This window comes from Anolis carolinensis, chromosome 4 (genome assembly GCF_035594765.1).
Source record: "Anolis carolinensis isolate JA03-04 chromosome 4, rAnoCar3.1.pri, whole genome shotgun sequence".
Lineage (NCBI taxonomy): Eukaryota > Metazoa > Chordata > Lepidosauria > Squamata > Dactyloidae > Anolis > Anolis carolinensis.
This window is the reverse complement of record NC_085844.1, coordinates 64976195-65003229: the sequence shown is the minus strand read 5'-3', so window position 1 is coordinate 65003229 and position 27035 is coordinate 64976195. Positions and strand designations below refer to the sequence as shown.

Sequence of the window (27035 nt, the reverse complement as noted above, 5' to 3'; positions counted from 1 at the left end):
ATGGGGCTGCCTTTGAAAAGTGCTCAGAAATTTCAGTTGGTCCAAAGAGCAGCAGGCAGACTGCTAACTGGGGATGGCTACAGGGAGTGGACAACTCCTCAGTTGCGACAGCTCCACTGGCTGCCAACACCTTTCCGAGCACAATTCAAAGTGCTAGTTTTGACCTACAAAGCCACCTTACCCTTACCCAAAAGTCTGTTGGCCGAAGAAGGTCTTTACCTGCTTGCAGAAGGTCAGCAGGGATGAGGCCATACTGGTTTCTCTTGGGAGGGAGTTCCACAGCCTTGGAGCAGCCACTGAAAAGGCCCCCTCCTGTGGTCCCACGAAGAGTGCTTGAATTGATGGTAGGACCGAGAGAAGGCCCTCCCCAGTAGATCATAGATGTCTCCCAGGTTCATAAAAAGGGATGTGGTCCTTCAGATAACCTGGACTGGTTTCACTGCAGGTGATTAGATTGACAATCAGTCTTCCCTGGAATTCTTTTAAATTGCTGTATTATCTTTGATGTGTAATGCATCACTCATTGGCGGTGTGTGTTTTGTGGATATTGTGGCAGACTTTCAGCTGCATTATAGTATCAGTGTAGAAGGGCCCTCATTCATAAGGGGATAATAATGAAGGGTCACTTTGATAGCATGACAATAGCCTTCCTCTTTAAAATCCAGTGTGTGAAGGGTGAGCATGGGATTTCAGAGAAAAAAATGACATGAAGTTTTAATTTTCCCTTACCAGTGCTGAATAGATGCATGCATGCTTGCTTTAATGTTTTGTTAAAGTCAGCTCTAGCAGCATACTTATTTATTTAATGCGTAGTTCACCAAGCTTTTTGTACTATAACTTCTGGAAAACTGCAGCCAGCATGGCCAATAGGTATGGATCAGTAATTCTTTTTGCAATAGTATGCTGCTGTTGACTATTCCATTCTATAATCATTATTCCAGATATAGTCATTATTCTAAGCTTTCCACACTCAAATAATATAAAAGTAGAAAAAGACATACAGATTTTCAAGATACTTAAAATACATGACTTTGTTTTCAGTTTTCTTTCTTCAGCACAAACTATGAAATGAAATTCATACCTTGACTCTTCCAGAAGAGATCAGAAGTGCCAAGCTTTTTTAAAAATGGTAACTGAGAGAGGGTTTTCCCTGGGATAAGTTGAAATATTCTTATCCAGTAGTGTTTTGAAAATGATGTCATGTTGTTTGTTAATTGCCATTGAGGTGATTTTGATGTATGGCAACTCTGTATGGCATATTACATTTTAAGAACTTCAAAGAAACCAATCAATAAGATTGATTTATTTAAAGAGTTATTAAATTGATTAATAAGATTGATTTATAAGAAACCAATCAATAAGATTCATTTATTTAAAGAGTTCTTCTCCTACCCTGGACTTTCCACAGATATATAAGCTGAAGGATGCTTGGATGATTCAAAGTCACCTTGCTTAGTTTCTCCATACCTCACAACCTCTGAGGATGCCATAGATGTGGACGAAATGTTAGGAGAGAATACTTCTAGAACATGGCCATATAGCCCGGAAAACATACAACAACCCAATCAATAAATTAATAACACACTGGATATATTCAGGCTAGGTGTACAAAAGCATTGAAGTTCCACCCCTGCAACCCTATTGACAATGTTGACCAAATGGGCCAGGAGAATCGCTGTATTGATCAAGGACACCAATAATCAAATAATTCTAATGGTGCAAAGCATTTAAATCATATTCAAATGAATATCATTTGCTCAATACAAGCAGGGTGGTAACATAAGTATCCAAGAGGCACAGATATCTATAACAAATATCAAAAAGCAAAACAATAAGTAGTCAACTGTTATATAATACTAAAACATATAAGACAATTTAATCTAGAAATGAATAGCTGAACAAAGATATATAATGGTACAATATGCAATAGTGCATTTTTAACAGAGATTATACATATAGCTTGACGGGCCTAACTATGACCAGCTCTCTTCTGGCAAACAGGTGCTTCAGTACAATATACCAAAATCATGACATTTTAATAAGGATTATGAAATTCCACATGGCCAGTTATGTAGTTATTCATGGCCCCTTTTGCTTGCATGATAGAGCATCAATCCACCAATAAGAAGAATTGTGCTGATAAATTGTCCAGACCTAACTTAATATTCTGAAATTGTAGTGGAAAGGCAATAGTCATTCATATAAATGTGTTTTCATGCATCATTAAATAATAGTTGGGCAAGTCAGAAAGAAGTGCTGGTTATCAGATACTATGGCTGCATTCTGATCAGGGCCGGCCCTAGGTAATTTTCAAGTGTAAGCAAACAGAATTTTGCCCCCCCCCCCAAAAAACCAATCACTGAAAAATAAAAGCATTGGATAAGCAAAAATGTTGGATAATAAGGAGGGATTAAGGAAAAGCCTATTAAACATCCCATTACATTATGATTTTACAAATTAAGCACCAAACCATCATGTTTTACAATAAATCAACAGAAAAAGCAGTTCAATACATGGTAATGTTCTGTAGGAATTACTATATTTGCGAATTGAACTGGGATATAGGGCAGTGTGGACTCGGATAACCCAGTTCAAAGCAGATATTGTGAGTTATTCTTGCTTGATATTCTGGGTGATATGGCTGTGTGGAAGAGCCCTGAGGGTCCTTAGGAATCTGTAGGAATTAAAAGGCTACCAAAAGGGAATCTGGCCCCTGGTATTAAAAAAAACTCTAAAATCAGGACAGTAAATAAAGAACAACACTCTGAAAACAGGGGAAATCCAGACAGGAAATAATCAGGGCCAGCTAACACCTCCCAACCAAGGATGCCCCCAGGGAGGAAGCAGCTAGGCTTTGAACCTGCAAGGCCATTAAATGCTAATCAAGCTGGCCAATTGCAACATTCTCACTAGCTTCAAACAGACAAGAGCCCTTTCTCCCACCCTGGACTTTTCACAGATATATAAACCCCACTTACCTAGCTTCCAACAGACTTCACAACCTCTGAGGTCAGGAGAGAAAGCTTCTGGAAGACGGCCAGACAGCCTGGAGACCTGGCCTTGAGGGCGAAGGCCAGGCCAGGCTGCGGAGGCAGGCCATGGGCCATACATCCCAGAAAACTCACAGCAACCCAGTGATCCTGGTCTGACACCACTTTAACTGCCATGGCCCAATGCTCAATTGAATCCTGGGAGTTGTAGTTTGCTGAGACCTCAGCATTCTTTGGCAGAGAAGACAAGATCTTGCAAAGCTACAGCTCCATGATTCCATAGCATTGAGTCGTTAAAGTGATATCAAACTATTAATCCTACATTACAGATGCATCCACAGACTAGGGATCATTTTGTGAAGGCGATGATGGCATGATTCACAACAACCTAAGGTAAAGTGTATATTGGGGTGTATATTGGACTGCAACTCCCATCATCCAAAATACAGTGATGATGGATGATGGGATGCACAGTTCAGGAAACATCTGGAGGGCCCCAAGTTCTCTCCATCCTTGACTCTGTAATAAAGTAAAGATGTGGATAGGTTTCATGTTCTAGGCTATGGAATCATGGGATTCATAGTTTGGTGAGGCACCAGTCTAGAGAAGGCTAAAGGACCTTGTAAAACTACAACTCCCAGGAACACAAAGCATTGAGCCATGGCAGTTAAAGCTGTGTTGGGCTGCATTATATGTACAGTGTAGAGGCCTGGGCAAACTCTGGCCCTCCAGGTGTTTTGGACTTTAACTCCCACGATTCCTAACAGCCTACCGGCTGTTGGAAATTGTGGGAGTTAAAGTCCAAAACATCCGAAGGGCCAGAGATGCCACCTTCCCTTTCCTGCTCCAGCAGACAAAAGGCACTGCAGACTGATTCAGGCAGAGAAGTTGGCCATAGCAGAGCACCTGATGAACTAACCTGGACACAGTATATTATTTGAGAACACGGAAATGCTGGACCACTCTCACAACCACCGTTTCAGACTACACAGAGGAGCCACTGAAATCCACAAGCATGTGGACCATTTCAACAGAAAGGAGGAAACCATGAAAATGAACACCATCTGGCTACCAATATTTTAAAAAAACCTCAAAAAACAGAACAGTAAATAAGGAACAACACTCTGAAAACAGAGGAATTCCAGACATGAGTCAATCAGGGGCAGCGTACGCCTCCAAACAAAGCATTCCCCCAGGCAGGAAGAAGCCAGGACATGAAGTTTGCAAGGCCATTAATGCTAATCAAGGTGATTAACAACATTCACACCTGCCTCCAACAGACAAGAATTCTTTCTCCCACTCTGGAACTTCCACAGATGTTTAATATAAACCTTCCTTGCTTAGTTTTTTTTTCCAGTATACCTCACAACCTCTGAGGATGCCTGCCATAGATGTGGGTGAAATGTCAGGAGAGAATATCTCTGGATTCTGGCCCTGCAGGCTGAGAAACACACAGAAATTCTCATTCAGAGAAGAGTCAGTAAGAATATTACACAGAGTCAGGTTGTCCAAAAGGTGGCTGGGATGTTTTCTTCTACTTGCTCAAAAAGGCTATGGCTGGCTGCTTTTAACTACAATGTTCTGACAGTCGCAGATGCAACAGTGTTTCAGAAGCCCATCTCACAGGTGTGGGAAGGTGGCCTGTGATTGTATCTGAGGGTGTGTTCTCTGGAGTCTTGCTGAAAGGGAGGGGAATTCAGCTGTGTCTCCTGGCAAAGGGCCAGAGAAGGGCTGTGTGCAAGTCTTCTGCTCCTTCAGAGGGAGGCAGGCTCTGCAGGGTGGGCAGGGGAGTATCCAAGGAAGGAGAAGCTGAAGCTCAGTAGTAGGCACTTGAAATGCAGAGTCATGACTCGTGGGGAGTAGTTATGCAAACATACCAGCAGAGAGAGAACCTCTTTTCCTGGTTGGAAAGGAAGTGGATTTGGCAAATTGGAAGTCTTGACTTAATTCAGTGTCCTGGCAAAGTGCAACAAGGTGCATGGATAACCGGATGGTTCATTGTATGAGCAAGGCTGCAGCTGCACTGTTGAAGTAATACAGTTTGGCCCCACTTGTAACTGCATGGCTCAATGGTATGGATTCATGGGAGTTGCAGTCTTCCTTTAGGCAAGTTGGAACTTTTCCTTGGTGGTTGGAGTTTGTGTGTTTAGCTAGAGGGTATGGGGATGCCTCCACCAAGATAGAGTAGTCAGATTTTCTGAATGGGATATCTATGAGACACAAAAAAATAAGTGTCCCTCCTGGCATTATCTCAAGCAGATATTGACAGGCCTGTACCCGTGTTTGTGTGTGTGTGCACGTTTTTTTGGCTACGGCCCTGCTTCCACTGCATGCCGTTTTGAAAACCTTTTAAAGTCTAAATTTATTTAAATGGTCTGAAGACATGGGTAACTGTTTTGTCATGTTTCTGACCTCTCCTTGATTGTTTTAGTATTTCTTTTTTAAATCAGAAGATAATCTATAGGTCACCGCACTCTTTCACAAATAAGAAAAATTATCTAAGGCATCAAATACATTTGCTAGGTAGTATGCAGCACTTGAACTATATTTCTCATGTTTGAGAATAGTGCTTTTCTGACCATAGTGGCTGTCGAATTTTGCTTTAGGAGTTTAGGTATTAGGAAACAGAAGGAATGTCTTGTTTCTTGTGGCTGTAATGCCTTAGCCAAGTAGGAATTCCTTAGTGGGAATTCCTCAGAGCAAGCAGGCAATGTAGGAGACTGGCAAATAGAGGAAGACCCAAGGCCTGAGTGGAAGTTCAGAAAGCCATGAGAATGTCAGCATTAGTAGCAGTAGACAGAGACAACATCATAAGTAAGCAGTCCAAGTTTAGCAATGCCTTACTGGTTGGTCAAAACAAAAACAAAAAACCAAAAAAAACCCAACCAGGGACCAAGTCTACCAGGAATCCAGAAAAACTGCCAAATTTAATAAAGAAAATCCAAAAGCAGAGAGGAGTGCTAGAAGCATGTTTCCTGGCAAAGCAAAGTAGATATTGAATCCAGCAGTCAGCATTTGAAGAATTAGTGCTTATAATAAGCAGTTACTAGAACAAGCTAACTATTGCTCATCAGAGCATATTAATCTCTGCTGCATTTGTGTATTTCAGTACAGCTAAGTTCATGCACATGGTCCCTCCTGTGACCACTTCTCCTGAGGGTGTGCAGACTTTTCTGGCCTCCGTGACAGTACCTTCATCCTGAACCAGCTGAAGAGCCCAGAGGAGTTGTAGCCTCTTCTACTTTCTTCTTTTGAAGCCTACCATCTTTGATCTCCTCATCCAGAGTTTGCCTATGAAGGTAAAGCAGGGCACCTGATTTGTGATCCATGTTCTCAGCCAAATTTATAACAAGAAAAAATCATATTAGACTATTTTACATCACATGTAATCATTTCACAATATTCCATAGTTGGAAGATAGCATAAGCTAAACCACAACTGATTGTTTCTTATATATTTTACTTTTTTCTTCAAATATCATAAATTTTAGTCTGGACTTTTGCATTAAATCTTGAATGTGGTTGCTAAGATGATAGTATTTCATTTCCTGATGTTTCAAGAGCAAAGTCTAGAACACCCTATGATGCCATGCAGGGATCCTTACAGTTTCTAAGAGGTGGGACAAGCAGGAGATGAGAAATCAGCTTGAACTGCGTTCAGGGCATCTGGTGAAGGAAATGTGTATGAGGACAATGGGTCCAAAATTCAAATAAAATCTAGATAAAATAGCGATGACGATGATGATGATGACAGTGATAGCAACACTAATAATTATAATACTAATACTACTACTACTACTACTACTAATAATAATAATAATAATTCCAGCTCCTCGCTAAGGCTTGAAATGGGGTACAACATAATTAAAATAGATAAAAATAGTTAAAGTAGACAAATAGATTAAAATTAAACAGTTTGAAACAAACAGATTAAAACGCATAACATACACAGAAGATTAAAATGCACATTGAAATCAATTATATTTATAAAATATCAATTTAAAATGCATAGGTTAACACTGATTGGGTATGCCCACTAGAAGAGACAGGCCCTTCTGACTACCCGTTTAGTGGTCAAATCTCTTTTAGCAGGTCACCCCACAGTCTAAGGGTGGCCAACAAAAAGGTCTTCTGAGTGGCAATTGAAGTAAGCATCTCTCAGAAGAACTGAGAGTGCAGGGCAGATTGTACTGGAGAAGGTGATTGTGCAGGTAACCTGGATCCAAACCATGTAGGGCTTTAAAGGTCATAACCAACACTTTGCCTGGAAACTAATGACAACCAGTGGAGTGATTTTTAATATAGGTGTAATTTGATCACTCCTAGATGTACCAATAACCAATCTGGCTACCATATTTTGGAATAATTAGAGTTTCCAAACTTGGTACAGAGGTGCAGCCCAATGTATAACACACTGTATACATCAAATCTTGAGATTACCAGCACATGCACTACCATCTTTAGGTCTTCAAATTATAGGAAGCAGCACATTTGGCTTATAAACCAAAGCTGATAATAAGCATTCCTGACCATCACATCTATCTGAGCTGACATTTGGAGAAGAAGATCAAGAAGCATGTACAAGTTGCAAATACAGGTTTTCAGACGGAGTGCAACCCCATCCAAAACGAGTTAACACCTCCAACCCCAGATTGGGACCTCTAATTGTAAGCACCTCTGTCTTATCTGAAATTGTTTTCAGTTTGTTCTTCTTCATCTTGGTGATTGAGAGGAAGGTAGGAAGACAGCATTTTTCAACTATTCAGTTGAGGGCAAAATATGCCCAGTTTCTGTCATTCCTAACAGGGCTTTATCCTGCATGGCCTTGCCTACAGCACCTATGATATGAGGGAGTTTTTTTTAGTTCTCTGGGCTGTGCTAGAGATTTTGGTCCTCCATCAGCTCCCAGGGAACTTTCTACCCAAGATCTCCTGATCTCAGGACTTATTCAACATGAAATCTTTTGAGACACAATGTTAATATTCTACTCTATGCCTGATCTCAAATGGAATGATGGAACCAAAGCTATACAATTATCATATCTCTTTCAATTTCTCTCACCTGGCTTCTGATTATACACCAATGCTGTACCAGTGTAACAAATGTACACATACCTTCATGCTAGGCCAGATGGTACTGCCAACAAACGGGAGGTGAATGTCCAGACTTCAAACTATCTCACATGTTGCAGGAAAACTGTTAGAAAACTGGAGAAAAACAATGGTTCCCTGAGACTTGGCAACCCCAACTTGGCTTCCCATTTTATTTGTCTAAATATCTTAGACATCATTTGCTGGAAAATAATATTCAAGGCATTTTACACGTCAGCCCTGCTGCTTCAAAAAGAGAAGCTTCTGTTCCAAAGATTCTGGAGTGCTGGTAGTTACTATGTGAAACCATTGTTAATGAGCATAGCCCAAAGGATTAGCCCAATCTTAATTTAAAGATGTCTCAACTTAAAAGTAGTTAGGATTAAGCAAGAGCCTGGTGATAAATCTCCTTCTACCAGCACAAATTGCATTCTACATTGGCTGCAAAAAAATCTGAGATCAATTGACATTTGAACTAATGAAAATACATTTAATCTAAGTTTGAATATGGAGAAATTTCCAAAATTCCAAAAAAAATCCCCTTGTTTGTGACCTTCAATAGAAAGGGACCCCCAAAACATACCCTAACCATCCCACCAATCAGGGGAAGTGAAACAAAATGACATAAAGCAAATCAGGTACATAAATAGCATTGTAAAAAGCATTTCACATTTAACACCCACAATCGGAGTCCAAAAGCTGATGTCTCAGCATTCACATCAAGCACAGATCACCTTGTCAGTGCTCAGCCAGGATAAAGCTGACTTTCAAAGGTGAGCTTCCCTTGTTCTCTTAATTTATCTTCTAAGAACCCAGAAGCTTCCTGTCTAAGAATGAAGCTGCCATCCAATTTTTATTGGTCCCTCTGCACCCTTGTTGCCGGTCTAGGTTAGACCTCCCATACCAATCAGCCACCAGCTCTAGCTCTCTGCTATAATATTTCACCTGCTTTTGATCTCCATGTGTTGTGCTCTTTAACCTAAATTCAGTGCATAAAATATCAAAATGCTGCACTATTTAGCTGAAGTTCAGACAGAAATTCTCCTGTGCTGCCACCGCAAAGTGAATAAGATGACTTTCTGCAGAGTCTAAGCTTTTTCCAAGAATAATTTCTTCCAAAGTAGTTATTCAGAAAGGATTTGCTATCACCTTTTACTCTTCAACCAGAGCTGAACTTTGTGATCTGCAAACTTCTGTTGCTCAGTTTGAAGCTTTGGAGATTTCCTAGTAATGTTGACTTCAACATATGAGCTTTAGATTGCCAGGCAATGTTCCACAGCTTATTCTCACTCTTTAGATAAGAGTGTAAATAAGGAGAGCAATCCAGTATGTAGTAAACATTCGTTTTGACAGGGAATTGTCAATATATTGTCAGATGTAGATGTTTTTCTTTATTACAGTGTTGATTTCCTGCACCAGTGCCATTTGTTGATTTACAAATACTAAAAAAAAATTACCAACCAAATACTTCTCTCCCTCTCTCTATGTATTTTCAAGGAGCTGGAGTCCAAAACAGTATTTCTGAGTTTTGTCCTTTATCTAATACTTCTGGGGGCAAAATTATGAGTTTTGATAGGACCGATGGATATGGTGAGGACAATTCCACGGAGAAGGGAAAACATCAGTGCCAATTCTGAGAATAACTTCCCTGGATGCCATCACCATTTCACCACCCAGGTGTTCAAAAAGGCTATAAGTGGAACCATGATAGGGAGAGCTGAGGGGACTTGTTACTTCTTTTAGGTTCTCCCAGGGTGGACAAAGTTCTTGTCTTTCACCATTCTACTCAGAGATTGAAATGTTTCTTTTTATGAAAAGAGTTAGGGTATAGTACACACACACAATGACCTATGGATAAGTTGGTCACGTTTTTGGGGATTTTAAAAATTAAAATCTGTAGATCTATATATAAGTATATCGGTAAGGTTTAGGACAGAACTCAGCAGCATTAGTATTTTTTTTATTACAGCTCCTTGAATTGTCTCATTTTGCATGATTTTAGGATCTATAATCCATGTTTGGTGGCCAGAAGAGGTTCTGTTCATATGTTCACCCTGAACAGAAAAGGTTTAATATAAGAGAACATTTTGCACTACCATGACCAGGGTGAGCCACACACACACACACACACACACACACTAAAATCTTGCTCCGTTCAATAGCAAAGTCTGAATAGAAATTTTCTTCACATTTGCCTGAATGCAAATAGAACTCTCCAGGATGACAATCTGTACACATGAACAGGTCTGCCATAGCTGTTTTATCTGGCTACAAGCACAAAAAGGCTGGTTTATCAGGTTGTGCACATATGAACAGGACTAAATTGTGCAAGCCCAAATGAAGTCTTTCATCTGTTTCTAGCCCAAGCTTTCATCCTCTTTAGAGTCCCTGATGGCTCTTGTTCTAGTCACCAGTGTCTGGCTCAATGTCAGCTTGTTTCCTCAGCACAAGAAGTTTATAGAATTGAGTTCTTAGGTGTTTCAAATAGTCATTGGATTAGAGTCCCTTTGATATTCAAGGCTTATATTATTGTCTTTTTCCTTCCTGAAGTGGTGAACACCAGATAAATTTTTGATTGAGGTTTCAAGGTATGACAAAAACTAATTTTCAAGCTGCTTTTAATTAGCATGATCACAATGTCCTCAAAGCTGATACAAAACAGAGTATTATGCAGTTGAGATTGCAGAGGCAGTTTGAAACACAGCAGCATTTCTGACAGTAGTCAATATATTTTGGAAATGTAAATGCCAGGTCAAAGTAGATGGAGGCTTTATAGGTCTTTGTGGTTGCACCTTCAAGTCGTCTGTCAAGTAAGCTTTCAATTCAGTTATTCTTACAATATCTAATTTTAAAATTAAACAGATTTAGCTTGCAGATATGTCTTGCAATGTGCGTGTATGTGCCCTCAAGTCATGTCTTGAACCATAATCTTTCAGAATTCTTGGAGAACATGAGATGTCCCGGCAAGGGGGGGGGGGAATGTCCCTATTTTCAAGAGGGGTGGGTGGGTGGGAGGACCCAAACAATTACTGTCCAGTTAGCCTGACAACAGGAAAGATTTTGGAGCAGATCAGTAAGAAGTCTGTAATCACAAAGAGAAAATGCTGTGATCACTAAAAGTCAACATGGATTTCTCAAAAACAAGTTGTGCCAGACTAATCTCTTTTTTTATAGAGTTATAAGCTTGATAGATGCAAGGAATGCTGTGGATGTAGCATATCTTGATTGCAGTAAGGCTTCTGACAAGGTCCTCTTTTTTTTCAAACTAGTAAAATGTGGGCTAGACAATACTACTGTTAGGTGGATTTGTAGTTGGTTAAGCGACCAAAGTGTGCTCACCAATGATTCCTCTATCCTGGAAAGAAGTAACTAATGGAGTGTCACAGGGTTCAGTCCTGAGCTTGGTTCTATTCAATATCTTTACTAATGACTTGGATGAAGATTTAGAGGGCATGCTTATCAAGTCTGCAGATAATACCAAATAAGGAGGGATAGCTATTAGCTAATACTCCAGAAGACAGGATAAGAATTCAAAATGACCTTATCAGGTTAGAGAATTGGGCCAAAATAAACAAAATGTAGATATGCTACATCCACACAAGGAAGTGTTGTCCAGGGTGCAGAAGTGTTCTGGCTCCATTGGAGCCAGCATAACATGAACAGGCTCACATATTTGGAGGGCAGCGTCGTAAAACCATTGTGCCCAATTTCCAGAGTAGCCTGTGATTTAAAACACACAGAAACTTTTTCATATATCCATTTTCATAATATATACATTTGATATGCCATTTCCTTTACTATTTACACCAAGAACTGCATTGCCATGTTTTGAGAAATGTGCAAAATGAAAGTTATCTGTGTTCAAACCTGCTTCTTAACTCAGAAAACATGAATTATGTGGTTGTCGAGGACCAAATAAAATTCTACCTCATTCTTACAGAACACATATTGGAGATGCACTCCAAACACACACACACACACACACACACACACACAATTACATATGATGCAGAACACTGAACATAGAACTAAGTGGGCTTGACATGGGAGGGGAGAAGTTTTGTTCCCTTCCCCAGTTTTTCTTGTATCAGATCATCAATACATGGGGAAAACAAGGATTTTCACCAATTTAGATTTTAACCTCTGAGGAAAAAAGAAGATTCTAAAGCTCAGTAGTACTTTACAGTGAGTAATCCTAAATTGTTCAAAACTGATGCTCAGCCAGCACATCAAAGCTCCATGGATCAGAGCTGCATGTATATTGGGATCTTGGTGTTATAGCAAGTCGACCCCCTGTGTCCGCTCCCATAATACACAGCTAAAACTGAAATAGTCTCTCTCTCTCTCTTTCTCTCTCTCTCTCTCTCTCTCTCTCTCTCTATATATATATATATATATATATATATATATATATATACACACACACACACACACACACACATACACACACACATACATACACACACACACACATATATACACACATATACATACATATACACACATATTGTTTGAAATCCCATCTCCTTGTAAACTGCTGTAAATATCTAGCTAACTCTTCCCTGCCCCAAAAACATTATATTGGTGGGTAGTTATGACTGTTATTTCTGTGTGATGCTAGTCCATTGATTCCTGCATGAGGTGGATCTTTTGCAGTTTCTCTTTGGCTTATTGTCATCTGTTGAGATAACAGATTAAGGACACAATGCTCTGGGTGAAATATGTTATCCAAGGTGACACTGTAGTAGTTCTCTTATTAGTTCCCTGAGGTTCTGTAATGCCTGAATTACAAAATAACCCTATTATTCACAAGACTTTACTTTCATATAAGCAACCATGTACAAAGAATTTTTTGCCCATCTCCAGATCTAATCTAGTTCTTCTGTTTAGTCATGTATAGTTTAATCCAGTGTTCATTTGCTCAGGTGGAAAGTCAACCTCTGAATTAGTGGTTTTTCTATATACAACATTCGCTGCTGTAGTTTTGCATCCCAGAGACAAGTATTCTGCAAAGTTCCTTCCCCAGAACATAATCACTAATTTGCTTTGTGTGCATTCAGAAGAACAAAGGTTTAATCCAATTATTGGCATAAGATGCAGATTGTTAAACAAGGCTTCAAAAGAAGCTACAGACTTCACTAACCATATTCCTGTCTGAAAGCATAGAGAATTATTTCACATATAATGTTTATGCATCCAAATGATATACCAGCATACTTGGGTTTTATGTTTCCTGTTAACTAGATTGCATTTTGGGCAGTGAAGTATGGTTTGCATTTCTTAAATAGTAAACACACATCATTGTAGCTTGCTTTTGGAAGCTTCAACATCATCTGCATGCTCCAGCAGTATCACTGACAAAAATGTTTTACAAAGTATAATTTCAGGAATATATATTATGCTACCTGATACAAGGAATTACCCGCTGTTTTGGAAATGTTGTGTTCAGTCTGTTATAAAAATAGCAGGCTTACCCTCCTGAGGTTATATTAACATTTGATTTATATACATTTGTCTGAGTTATTTGAATTCCATGGTTTAACCCATCACTGAAATGCTTTACAAAAGCAAATATGCTTTTGGCTTTTCAAGGGAACTTTGCAGTCAGTAAAACTGCTGGGGAGAAATAGCTCTCTAGAGATGATCTATGTTATTAATGTTATATATTCCCAAGATTAAAACTATCACAGACCTTAAGAGTAAAGAGATCTCACTTCTGAGCCATTCATTTTACAATCAAAAAGCTGTCAAATAGCTTCCAGCTCTCAGCAATGCATCCTCATAATACTGTTTGAAACTGGTGGTGGGAGTTCTACGTCCATGTTCTCTACTAGAAAATCAATACCGGGAATAGTTTTGTGTGTGTGTGTGTGTGAGAGAGAGAGAGAGAGAGAGAGAGAGATTGAGAGAGAGAGAGAGAGAGAGAGAGAGAGAGAGAGAGAGAGCAGATCAGTGTGATCACCTATCCACAATATCATTTGGTCTGCATTTCTAAGCAAACCAAAGTGATCTATGATTTCTGAGTTAATAGGTACACCAGAACATGGTTATGTTTTAGGTTTTGCTCTTCTCTGAATTTTCTGATACAAGCAAACAATTCTGTATTACAGTCCACAGGCCCAGCAAGTACAAAATTCACAACAAAACACAATTATTAAAAATTTACTATATATATTAAGAATCATACTAATTTTTATGCATTATGGAAACATTAGGAAATTTATGGTTAACGAAACCACCTTCTTGGTCTCAATCCAGTTCCAGACCTGCAAGTTTAATCACCCGCACAACCAAAACCGTTTCCTCTCAAACCATTTCCAAGCTACATTATAGTGTCAGTGTAGATGTGAATATAATGTACAGGAATCTTGGCCTATCATTTAAGTCAATGACTGGAACTCAAAACAGGTTTAAATAAAACAAATGCAATAAAATACAATGAATAAAAGGATGAATTATGTAAAGCACAGTTTGTATTTATAAATGTTATCCACTAGAACAGTGGTTCTCAACCTGTGGGTCCCCAGGTGTTTTGGCCTATAACTCCCAGAAATCCCAGTGAGTTTAGCAGCTGTTAGGATTTCTGGGAGTTGAAGGCCAAAACATCTGGGGACCCACAGGTTGAGAATCACTGCACTAGAATAAAAAATGCCCTCCCATATCCTTACTGTATATCTAACAATGAAATAAATAAATATCAATAACACCACAGCAATTACTAAGACGCTCATGCCATCCACTCGTCAAATTCAATTTATCTGCCAAACAACAAGATTCAAATTACTTAAAGTAACAGGCCACAAACCATTAAAATATAGTAACAATAGTCACAACACAAACTGTAATGAACAAGAGGGAGGCTAAGAGCAAAAAGGAATAGTGAATTAAGTGAAAATGTAAACAAACTAATAATGTCTGAAGTAAGTTTATGCAAGATGCTAGAAATGAAATGACACTTGACATGAGTAAGATGGAAAATACCACAAGGGAGTACATGAGCTTTATGGAAAAGTTCAGAAGATGTCAAAAAGTGAAGGTGACAGAGAGCAACAGATGTCTGCCCCTGGCATACTGATGAAATGATCACAGTAGCTGGTATTGCATTTTGCAAAACATGGCTACAAATATGTCTTGACACCTCTTTGAAACTAACCATTGTTTAAAAGAGAGATCAAAGGTGAGAAGTGAACAACTGCATGCATATGATATTGCAATATGATATAATAGCATGCAGAACCTGCCAATCCATCATGTCTCTTGTTATTCATTTCATTCAATCAAGTTATTTTTTCATAATTCCCTGAGAGTTCTTATGCTGAAGGGCAGGTTATATATTGACAGACCATCCATCTATTCATTTTTAAAATGAATTTTATTCAAGGAAAACACAAACTAAAACACACAGAGATACATTTTATGTCAAGGACAGAACGCCACAAGATCAAAGATAACAGAGTTTATTGGATAACAGAACTCAAAATGCCCGTAAAATACAAGGGCCAGGCAGTATTAGCCTTTAAAAGCAAAAAGGGGCAAGGAAAAACGTTCAAAAGATAAACCGGATTAAACCGGAGTTTAATCCGGGTAAAAACAAAACAGCTTGCTTCAGCCTGGGGATAAACAAAACAGAAGCCGGGGAACAAAGTGTTCAAAAGAATGCAATTAATTGGCAGCAGATTCCTCTCTGCTGCCAGCACTGTGCTTTGAGTAACTTGAGTCACTCCTCCACACAGCAGGCAAGATTTCCAATACACACAGATCAGCCGAGGATTGAAGCAGTAGAGTAGACCCAGTTCCTTTCCGTAGTTCAAGCCAGAAGCAGAACGTTTGTAGTTTCACCAAGTCCGAGTAGGGGGAAGTCAAGCCGTGGTCAGTTCAGTCCGAAATCCAAAGCAGGAGATGGCGTCCGTCAAGAAGACGACGGAAGGTCAAAGGTATCAGCACACGAAAACACACCAGTCTTCAGGAAAGCGTCCCACACAGATCCCAAGCGTTCGTCCAGATTACCTTGCCCAACGCAATTTGCAATTGCTCCCAAGCCTCATTTTATGCCAGTTACAAATCCTCATCACTATCAGCTGCCCTCCTTAACCCGGGCGTTTCCTCATCACTTTCCTCATCAGAGCTGGAACACCTCTGACTACGCCCCACAGCATCCCCAGCTGTGGATCCCGTCCCATCCCTCCAGCTTGTCCATGGGTCTAATCCTGAAGGTCCCCATTCATCTTCCATCCCATCATTGCCAGTGGCACCCAATTCCTCCCTCACCCGAGTCCAATCCATCTCATCCTCCTCCGAGCTAACCAGCCCCTCCTCCATTCTCTCCGTAAACCCCTCAAAAGACTCTTCGTCAGATGGTGCTGCAAAGATATCTCGCAGTCTCTTTCTTTCTCGCTCCTCGAGAGTATCTGACTCTCGAGGAGTCTTACGCCCCCGTCTGCCAGTAACAGAGCCATGAGGCTCAATCATAACATTTTAAGTATATAAAACTACCAAAACAGCACAATTACATACTATACATTACAACTAACCAAACCTAAATGAATATATGCTTTGTCACTCTATGTATGATGGTTATTATCTTATGCCTACTCTCTTTAAAGAATAATGTAATCCCACTCTACTAATTAATTAAAAGGACATATCATTGTTGTGAAAAGTTAATAAACAGATCCCAGTCTTTTTAACAACCTTACTTAACGTTCTCCTTACTCCCTCTTATCCACCTCAGTTCAGGGACGGAGCCCCGTTGGAAATAGATCTAATATTTTCTGATGGGATCCAGTGGGCTCTACTCCTGAACTGAGGGGTAAGTGTCATAGAATGGGCGATTTTGCCCATGTTATGAGGTCGTAAGTATAGTGATTACATTTCTCACCTGACAGTCCACAGAATAACACTGCAGCCCTAAAATGTTTTAAATTAGATAATATGACTATTCTCCCTGTGGCGTAATAGTGCTGGAAAAGCAATTTATCCATACTTAGAGTCACTTCATGATCACTTGACATATATATTGCAAGGTTGAACATAAAAAGAGTGTTGCTTTTGGAGCTTGACTCTGGTTTTTGTCCCACTTCAGAACACAACTGTAGAATAAATGAAAGGAAATATTTACTAGAATTAAATCTACTTCAGACTCTAATCGTTCCCATTTAGTTGAAAGAAAATTTCAGGTTTTAAGTGTTGGCTCTTCAACCTTCTGTACTGGAATTCATATAAAACCCTAGCTATTAAAAATAATTTAAGAGAATCAGAAGGGATTGCTTGCAATATTTCAGTGAGGAAAATGATAAAAATCTATATATATAAAAGGGTAATGAAATTTCGGCCTAGGACAAAACAACAAAACTACACATCCCAGAAACACTAAACTTGGGAGCACAATCCGTTATCCATGCCTCTACGTTCATACAACAGAAAGAAAACAAAAATAAAGTCCTAATTAGAGGGAGAGGAATAATGGTTTTTATCCAATTGCTGCCAGTTAGAAGGCTAAGCTCTGCCCACTTGGTCTCTTAGCAACCCACTCAACCCAGGGGACAGGCAGAGTTAGGCCTCACTTAGGCCTCTTCCACACTGCCTATAAGATACAGATTATCAGATTTGAACTGGATTATATGGCAGTGTAGACTCAAGGCCCTTCCACACAGCTATGTAACCCATTTATAATCTTATATTATCTGCTTTGCACTGGATTATCTTGACTCCACACTGCCATATAATCCACTTCAGTGTGCATTTTATATAGCTGTGAAGAAGGGGCCTCATATAATCCAGTTCTAAGCAGATAATATAAGATTATAAATATAATATGTAATAATTACTGTGATATAGAATCATAGAATAGTAGAGTTGAAAGAGACCTCGTGGGCCATCCAGTCCAACCCCCTGCCAAGAAGCAGGAAATCGCATTCAAAGCGATTAATAATAATACAGAACAATATAATCTCTAAAATCAGGACAGTAAATAAAGAGCAACACTCTGAAAGCATAAGCCACAGCAACGTGTGGCCGGGCAAAGCTAGTCTATATATATAAAAGAGTGATGGCATCATGGCAGCGGACAAAAAAACAAAAGTAAATACCCCACAACCTCGAAAATTGACAGCACAACCCCTCATCCATGCCTCTACGTTTATGCAACAAAAAGAAAAGAAAAATAAAGTCCTAATTAGAGGGAGAGGAATAATTGTTTTTATCCAATTGCTACCAGTTAGAAGACTAAGCTCTGTTCACTTGGTCCCCTAGCAACCCACTCAGGCCAGGGGACCCTTTACCTTAACTACCACCAATTCCTCAATTCTTTATTTCCCATACCTCCAGACTTCGCCACAGCAACGCGTGGCCGGGCACAGCTAGTAACTTAATAGATTATGTGCAGTAGAATTTGCACTATTTGTGTCCAATTGATATTCCCGTTTGTTTCTCATTCTGCTAAAACTTGGATATCTTTCTTTTTGAAACACAATAACTAGAATCTCCCAGCCTGTGTGGACACAAACGGAAGTTGTGGACTGAGAATTAAGGCCCATATCTATTTCAAGTTCTGTACTTTGCTACCAATAGTGACGACCACATTTTGCTTCATGTCATCCTTGACTTGGGAAGGTTATAAGATAAAATGACAATATTAAAATGTTCAGGAAGCAATTTGCTATGAATTTGTGTAAGCTGAAGCTTCAGGAGATAAGGGAGAATAAGAAGGATATACTTGTATAACATGATATTCATAAAAGTACAATACTACCACCTCAAGCCTGGAAGCATCTGATCTGATGGGGAAAGAAAAGAAATCATATAGAATCATAGAGTTGGAAGAGACCTTGTGGGCCATCCAGTCCAATCCCCTGCCAAGAAGCAGGAAAACCGCACTCAAAGCACCCCTGACAGATGGCCACCCAGCCTCTGCTTAAAAACCTCCAAAGAAGGAGCCTCCACCACACTCCACAGCAGAACAGCTCTCACAGTGAGGAAGTTCTTCCTAATGTTCAGGTGAAATCTCCTTTCCTGTTGTTTGAAACCATTGTTTTGTGTTCTATTGTCTAGGGCAGCTTGCTCCCTCCACCTTATGACTTCCCCTCATATATTTATATGTAGAAGTGCACATACATATCTTAGGAGTTATTTGTAGAATCCTAGAAGGTATCTAGTCCCGTGTTCTCGTTTAGCATCTGCTCCCTGAAAACTGGATAAATTATCGGAATATCTCTGATCAGACCCCAATGTTTCAATCTTGTTGCTGTTTTGCTCTAATGGCTACTCTTTTTTCCGGGATTACTCAGAGTTGGGAAGGAAAGACAAATATAAGATGGCTGTATCATTAACAGGAAAGTCCGATGCATTTTGGTCTGTCTTCTTTTCTTAAGGGCATTTATTTTCACTTGTCCAGAAATGCTGTGTGAGTTCCTGGTTCAGAAATTTCTGAAGATTGATTTTAATAAGCTCCCGAAGGAGGTCTTAAAAGTATACATGGGCTGATGTGCATCGGCTTTTATACTCTTAAACCCACCACATTTTGAACATATTGAGACATGTCTTGCTTTCTCTGTGGATTTCAAAGGATACACCCCAGTTTCTACTTCTTTTACTCCCCTCACAGCCATAACATTTGTACTTTTTAGTGATAGCAACTAGCTGAATAATGTCAACTGTTATCAATGAATATTTTAAAAATTCTGAAAGGAAAGGACAATTCAACTTTCTAAATTAACACAATTGATTTAAGTTGAAAATTGAGTATGATCTTATTTCCATTTCCAACTAGTTCTTTTCCAAAACTTAATTAGCCTAAGTATGTAAGTCTTGCATTTTGGGGGTGAAATTCATCTCTTTGTCAGTGATGGCAAATTACAGCAGTTAGGCTATAAAGCATTTACTTAAAAGTAATTCTAGCAGGATGAAGACTGTTAAGGGTTTTTGAAATTAGCAGATGCAATTTCAGACCCTTTCTCACCCTTGCCACAATTCTTAATAAACAATTTAGGAAACTAAAACATTTCTGTAAAATTGAGAGGATGTCAGTAATTTTTAGTGAAATTATGCTTGAAATCCACATGAAGGAGAAACTTAAAAACAGGAAGGGAAAGAATATACTTGCAGACAACTTTCTCTTCTACTTAAAGTAAATATCGGTTTTAACTAAAATTGCTAGTCGCAACTATTGCAAACTTATTCAATCCATTGCTGAAAGGTATATATATGTATATGTATGTACGTTTCGTTAGTTTAGTTAATATACTCAAGTGAAAGCTAGGTTTAGACTATCGTTTCCAAACATTACTCTAAACATTACTAAAATTCACTTTTTAAAACTTTATGAAGCTAAGATAAATATGCACTAAATATGTGTTTGTACAGCCCTGTTAAAATCTGTTTATTTTTACTCTAAAATAGCAATGAATAAAGAGGTATTACTGTACAATTCATTTATCGAACCATATTAATTTGATTTGATCTAAGCTAAAATGAAAATATGGACCAAGATTTAGGTTTAGGTCCTCATAGAGCCATGGAAACCCACAGAATAACCTTGGGTCACTTAGTATATCTCTCTATAATATCTATTCCATAGGGATTTTATGAATCAAAGAAAAAGAAAGTCATATGTGTACCACCTGAGAGTCACTTGAGAAAGGGGAGAGTATAAATCTAAATTATATACATATATTGTACAAAGAAGGACTTTTCTCCCACAGAGCAATGTAAGGAAGATTTCTGTGCAATAATGATTGAAAATAAAGCTCGCTTTGTCTAAATGGGGCTTACACAGTAAAAAATACAAATGGCTATAGGAATCTGTTTATTAAAGCTCTTAATTACAGATAGATTAGTGAATTCTGAGAGTTAAATGTTTAAACCAACAAGTAGTTTGGATAGCTTAGAAGTAGAAATATCGTTTTGAGTCACCAAGATGGGCTATGGTTTTGAGATATAGAGCCCTTCTACACATGTAGTAAAACCTGGAAGTAACCGGGATAAAGGGGTGGTAGTGGCGAAACGACATTTGGGGAAAGTGTGGGAGGACTCGGGTTAACAGCTTAAAAGCACGTGTTTAAAAGGTGTGCTTAAAACCCTGATTCCGCCCAAATAATATGCATCTTCACAGGACTGTATATCTCTGCAGTCATGGAAAATGTGACTTCCTTTTGAGCCCCCTGTGTGGACTGCTCCAGTGTTTGAGTACATTTAAAAAACCCGAAACAGCTAATCAGGCTGTCAAAAAGTGGAGCCATGGACACACAGGTGGCTAAAGGGAAGCACAATTAGAAATCAATTAGAACTCTCTGCAACCATTCATTTCTTTAGATCTTTATAATATTAAACAGAGTTTGAATTAGCAGTTGGGTAAACAGGGAGATTTTAAAAATCTGTTTGTTTGTACATTGAGATCTTTGTATATGTACATATATAGGTCCAGTGCATCTCGGAGAATTTTTTTTTAAAAAAATCCTTCTGCCCAATGCCCCCACCTGCCCTCCTTCTTGATCTGCTTCAAAGGAAGGTGTGAAGATGGCAAGGGAGCATTTCCTGGGACTGACATGTCTGTGCGGAGTTGCTGTCAGGTACTGGGACTTTTCGGCCCACTTTTAAAACCGGTATTTTGACACGGTCCGGAAGTACCCATAATCTAATTCAGTTTGGTGAGCAGATCTCCTAAGGTGGTATTGGGAAATTACATTGAGTTTGGCTCTGTGTCACATGGTCTGGAAGTTAGTGTCACCAACATACAATGATGCAAGGTGTGCTTCTTCTGTTCAGATCTCACCACATGAGCTGTGGAAAGTGGTGTGTGCGCGCATCATCTTAGTGCAGCATATTGTCCTGTTTAGTTTTAAAAGATCTCATACCATTTTAAATCCCGTCAGATGCTGTATGTTTTGCAGCCTTTCTCCCGTTCTGTCCTGTGTTCTGAACCATCACATGAGTGAGTCACTGCACATTTTTTTTGCTTGGGGGAAACTATGAAATTGCAGCATTTAATGACTTCTTAACAGCTTCTCTGGAACAAGTCTAGTGACAAAAGAGAGAAAAGAGTCTCCTTTTTCTTTGGGTGCATCTATATTGTAGAACTAATGAAATTTAACTGCCTTCGTTCAATGCTGTAGAACTATGGGATTTGTCGTTTACCGAGGCACCAGGCTCCTTTGGCAGAGAAGAAATAAAAACCTTATTAAACTACAACTTCTACATTAAAATAATATACATAAGCACTTCATAGGCACTACAAAAGTGAGTACAGTTGGTACCCAAAAAACTAAAAATTAATAAAAGCTAGCACACCACTATTTTGAAACCAAAGAATACTAATGGGGGAGAAAATGGAGCTATATCAAACTAGTGATGTCTTTTTTGTGTGTGATTTTTTTATTATGAGAAAGGAAGGAAGGAGAGAGAGACAGACAGATCTGGGAAAAACATTGGAGCATCGGTTCTTGGGAACAGACTGTCCATAGGAACACCCATCGCTCCACGTCACTGAAACAAAATGACATGAGTGAATTTGACAGATTGCATCCCATGTGTTTTGAAGCATGTCCTCCCATGTCCATGTGCATCAAGAGCTCAGAAGACGATTTCTTCCCGGTTCCTCTTTCCTCAGTTTATCTACATTTCTAAGGCAGAACAAAGGTGAAACACCATGAATGACAGCCAGAAGTTGATTTGTGTGGTTGGGGTGGAGGTCTTGCATTTGATGAGGTCTTTCGTCTTTCCATTTTTCCCTCTTCAGGTTTATTTTGCCTACTTGCAGTCTTTGGCCTTCTGTAGAAATTGGGTTCTTCTTTCCACCTAGTCACCTGATAGCAGAAGAAAGGTTAAATGCATTTCTACTATAAAATATAAAATAAGTCAGATTCAGCTCAGAAACCACTCATATTCAGTACACAAGAAATATTTACCTTTGCAGCCCATTAAAATAATTAAACAGGTATAAAATGAACATGATTAGTTATTCATATCATTAAAAGCTCATTAAAAGGCCAGAGGGAGTGAAATTAATTACTATGATTTGTTAGGTCATTAGAAATGTGCCAAAGAAATAAGGGAAATATAAAAAAGTTAGTTAAAGTGTTAATTTGTCAATCTACATTTTAATTGGGCAAATATGTTTCTCCAGGTCTGTAGCTCAGTAAATTGAAACTTGGAGAATGCTGCTTCCTAGCTCTTCCAACACAAGGAATTAGTTCCCACTTTATAGAAAATGCTGCTACATAGCTCTTCTGGAAATGATGTCTACAGTGTTCCCTCACTTATCGCGGGGTTTACGTTCTAGGACCACCCGTGATAAGCGAAAATCCGCGAAGTAGCGGCACTCTTTTTATTTTAATATCTAAACATTATTTTAATAGTTAAGTGGCCTTTCTCCCCCTTGCAAGCCCCAGGGAGAGTGAAGCCTTTCTTACCAGTGCCAGCGGGCCCCTTGCTTTGTGTCTGCCATGTTGCCCTGGCTGCCTCTGCTCCTGCAGGCAGGGAAGAAGGAAAGCCGCTCTGCCCGGTAAGTGAGCTAGGGAGGGAGGGTGAGAGAGAGAGTGAGGCTGGGCGCAGCAGAGGAGCATGGAAGAGGCAGTGAGGCTCCTTTATGCTGCCGCTCCAGCCGGCCACGCCGAGAAACGTGGACTCGGAAGAGGGGGCGGGAGTTCCATGGCTTTAAGGCATGTATAGTGACAGCTGTGATAAGGTTATTTCTCATTTCAGTTGGATAGTTATTTGCTTCTTTGGGAAATTTGAGGGTAAATGCATCTTTAAATTAATAGGTAAGTAATTTTCTCCAGCCATGTTGTATATGCCTATCAAAAGTCTGATTCTTCCATGGTTTGAGGAGTCCCCAAATTGGAGGGAGAGATCCACAAATGAGAAACAATATTTAGCCAATGAAAGAAACTTGTTTAGAATTGAGATACTATTGATTTCTCACAATGATTGACCACCTCTTGGTAGTTCTGAGTGTTTCTGTTTTTGTCACTCTGCTCTCTTCTTTATAATTGCTCAATTTCCTCCTAGCAGGAGCTCTCCTATACACCATTAAGCATGATTCCTATCCCTGCTGACATGCTCTTATTCTAGTAATTCTTTTGCAGAGTGTCTTTAGTATTCTGTCTGTAATAGTATCTGTTGTACTAGCTCATTATCAACTTCTTATGTTTGCTCTTTTCTTTGCTCTTTCCATCAGAATATCATCACCAAAACACACTTAGAAGTTGCAGTGGATTTTCTTTGCACTTAGACTTTGAAACATACAGTTGGTCCCTTTCCTTCAGAAGACCACTTGTTCATTCTGTTAGTTCATTTCCTGGTACTTTTGGCATGAGGCACGAATGCATTTGTGAGCACTCTACTGGGCCTGCTTGATGTCTTACCACTGGAAATGGAACAACTCAGCGGGAGTAGAGCATCAGCTTTAGAGGATTCTTTCCCTCTACCTCCTGCTGCAAAAGATGCCCCCATGCTGTTAATCTGGTTGACTTTCAGGAAGACATAAATTTGTTAAGATCTGGAGTTTTTCGTGCTCACTGCCTACATTCCATAAGGCATATTGTGTCTAATTTGACTGCCTCTTTTATTTGTTGTTCTGGTGATGTACTGTTGCTTCCCATCAGAATGTCTAGATAAATTTAAGGGTAAATATGTCAAATATTTCACATGGTGATAGAATAAAATGCACAGCACATTTCCTTTTAAATTTTGTTTTAATTTGGATGATAACACTTTCCTTTGTTTTGAAAAGAGAGGTTCCCTGTTAATTAATAGCATTAAGGTACTTAAAGATTTTGTCATTTAGGGAACCAAAATAGTAAGCCATACCCTAATCAAATAAAACTGATGAATAGTTAAAATTCCTCCACAATGGATTTAATTAAATAAATTTCAGCATATATAATTCAGAGGAAGCAATTGCTTTATTATCCAAAATGTATAAATGTATACACAATAAGAAGGCCCCTTCTACACTGCCATATAAAATCCAGATTATCTGCTTTGATCCGTATTTTCTTCCACAGTGAGGACATCAGTTTCCAGGTGGAAGGTGGTCCCGGTCAGGGTTGGCTTGATGCACCTTCCTCTTGGTACATTGCCCCCTGTTCACCTCCATTCATTCCTTTCAAATTCCACAGCACTGCTGGTCACAGCTGACCTCGTTAGAGTGCTCGAGGGCTAGGGCTTCCATCAATATTCCATTTTCCGTTCTTGAGTTGGGAGTATAGTAACTGCTTTGGTACTGTAGATTCATATAATCCATTTCAAATAAAATAATCTGGATTATCTGTTTTTACAATCTGGATTATATGGCAGTGTAGAAGGGCCCTAAGAAATGTTTAACTATCTAAAGCTGCATGGCAATGAGTTGGTCTAGTTTCCCCTCCAGTCCCTTCTAACTCTATGGCTTAATGAATCTAAAATTCCATGAAAGTAGTGATGATGAACATCAGTGAACAAAGAGAAGTAAGTGGGCCACATATGGCTCTGTAGGCCATCCACATCTTCATTTCAAAAGAGGATTTTAAAACTAAAAATGCCTTTCACAGCTGTTAAAAACATAGAGTAAAACATTGCCATGTTTTGTGGACTCTTTTTTAGCTCCCAAAGGAGCCATGTACAATGAGGAAATAAAATCAGAAATCAACATTTAGATAAAGCTATAATTTAATTTGTCTTTTACTGTCTTTTACCGAAGAGAGGTAATGACATGGCAAGATTTGGTTCATATGCCCTATGGCATAGGTAGATAACATGTAGTCCACAGGCCTTCAGAAAAGTACCCAAAGCTCTAAAAAATGCAAAGGTTTTCTGCCTCTCAATGCTCTCCAAACAAAAATAACCAAATCAACCAAAAGCAAAACTGAATGTACTGCAATATGACTTAATAATTATATCATGCATGCCGGTGAAGCTGGCTGATAGAGAACACATGTAAAATTGGGCTCTGTCCCCATTGCTGGAATAGAGAGAGTTTGTATGAGCATTTGCAGTAAAAGAAAAGAAAAAAGAATAATGGTTTATATGGTTGTTGTTGTTGTTGTTGTTGGAGCGGCTTCAGCTGTCTGAGATTATACAAAGATCACTGCAGCTCTCCCATCTATGGCAATTGCTCATCTCTGCTTTACAGCATTCTTGTGATACCATATGACTTCTTCTAACTCAGTGGTTCTCAGCCTTCCTAATGCCACGGCCCTTTAATGCAGTTCCTCATGTTGTGGTGATCTCCAACCATAAAATTATTTTTGTTGTTTCTTTATAACTGTAATTTTGCTACTGTTATGAATCGTAATGTAAATATCTGATATGCAGGATATATTTTCATTCACTGGACCAAACTTGGCACAAATACCCAATACGCTCACATTTGAATATTGGTGGGGGATTGATTTTGTCATTTGGGAGTTGTAATTGCTAGGATTTATAGTTAACTTAGTATCAAGGAGTATTCCGAACTCCACCAACGATGGATTTGAACCAAATTTGGCACACAGAACTCCCATGATCAACAGAAAATATTGGAAGGGTTTGGTGGGCCTTGGCCTTGAGTTTTGGGGTTGTAGTTCACCTACATCCAGAGAGCACTGTGGACTCAAACAATGATGGATCTGGACCAAACTTGGGCACAAATACTCAATATGCCCAAATATGAACACTGGTGGAGTTTGGGGAAAATAGACTTTGACATTTGGCAGTTGCAGTTGCTGGGATTTATAGTTCACCTACAATCAAAAAATTCCTTGAACCCCACTAACAATAGAATTGAGCCAAACTTCCCACACAGAACCCCCATGACCAACAGAAAGTACTGGATAGATATGGGAAGAATTGACAGTGATTTTGGAGAAATGTAGTTCACCTACATTCAGAGAGCACTTGTTGCACCCCAAAGCAGCGTGAGCACTCGAAAACCAGACAAGAGCCAATATAACACACTATATCTTTATTAAAACAATTATAAATCCAAAGGAAATTAGGTA

The 27035-nt window shown here is 39.1% G+C and overlaps 2 long non-coding RNA genes across 6 annotated transcripts in view; both read left to right on the top strand.

Moving 5' to 3' along the window:
- Positions 1 to 3242: 3242 nt before the first annotated feature.
- The window catches only part of LOC103278547 (uncharacterized), a 58271-nt gene continuing 34478 nt past the window's right edge, over positions 3243 to 27035 (top strand). The window contains exons 1-5 of one of the 5 annotated variants that reach the window (XR_010006052.1): positions 3243 to 5062; positions 6100 to 6289; positions 21494 to 22710; positions 23457 to 23575; positions 24251 to 26358. This is a non-coding gene — a long non-coding RNA (uncharacterized LOC103278547). Of the gene's footprint in view, positions 5063 to 6099; positions 6290 to 21493; positions 22711 to 23456; positions 23576 to 24250; positions 26359 to 27035 lie in introns of those variants that run through there. The other 4 variants (XR_010006053.1, XR_506132.3, XR_506130.3 and 1 more) reach the window with 4 other exon arrangements.
- Positions 14014 to 16014, top strand: LOC134298931 (uncharacterized). Its single transcript, XR_010006050.1, has 2 exons — positions 14014 to 15904; positions 15939 to 16014. It is a non-coding gene; the product is annotated as an uncharacterized LOC134298931 (long non-coding RNA).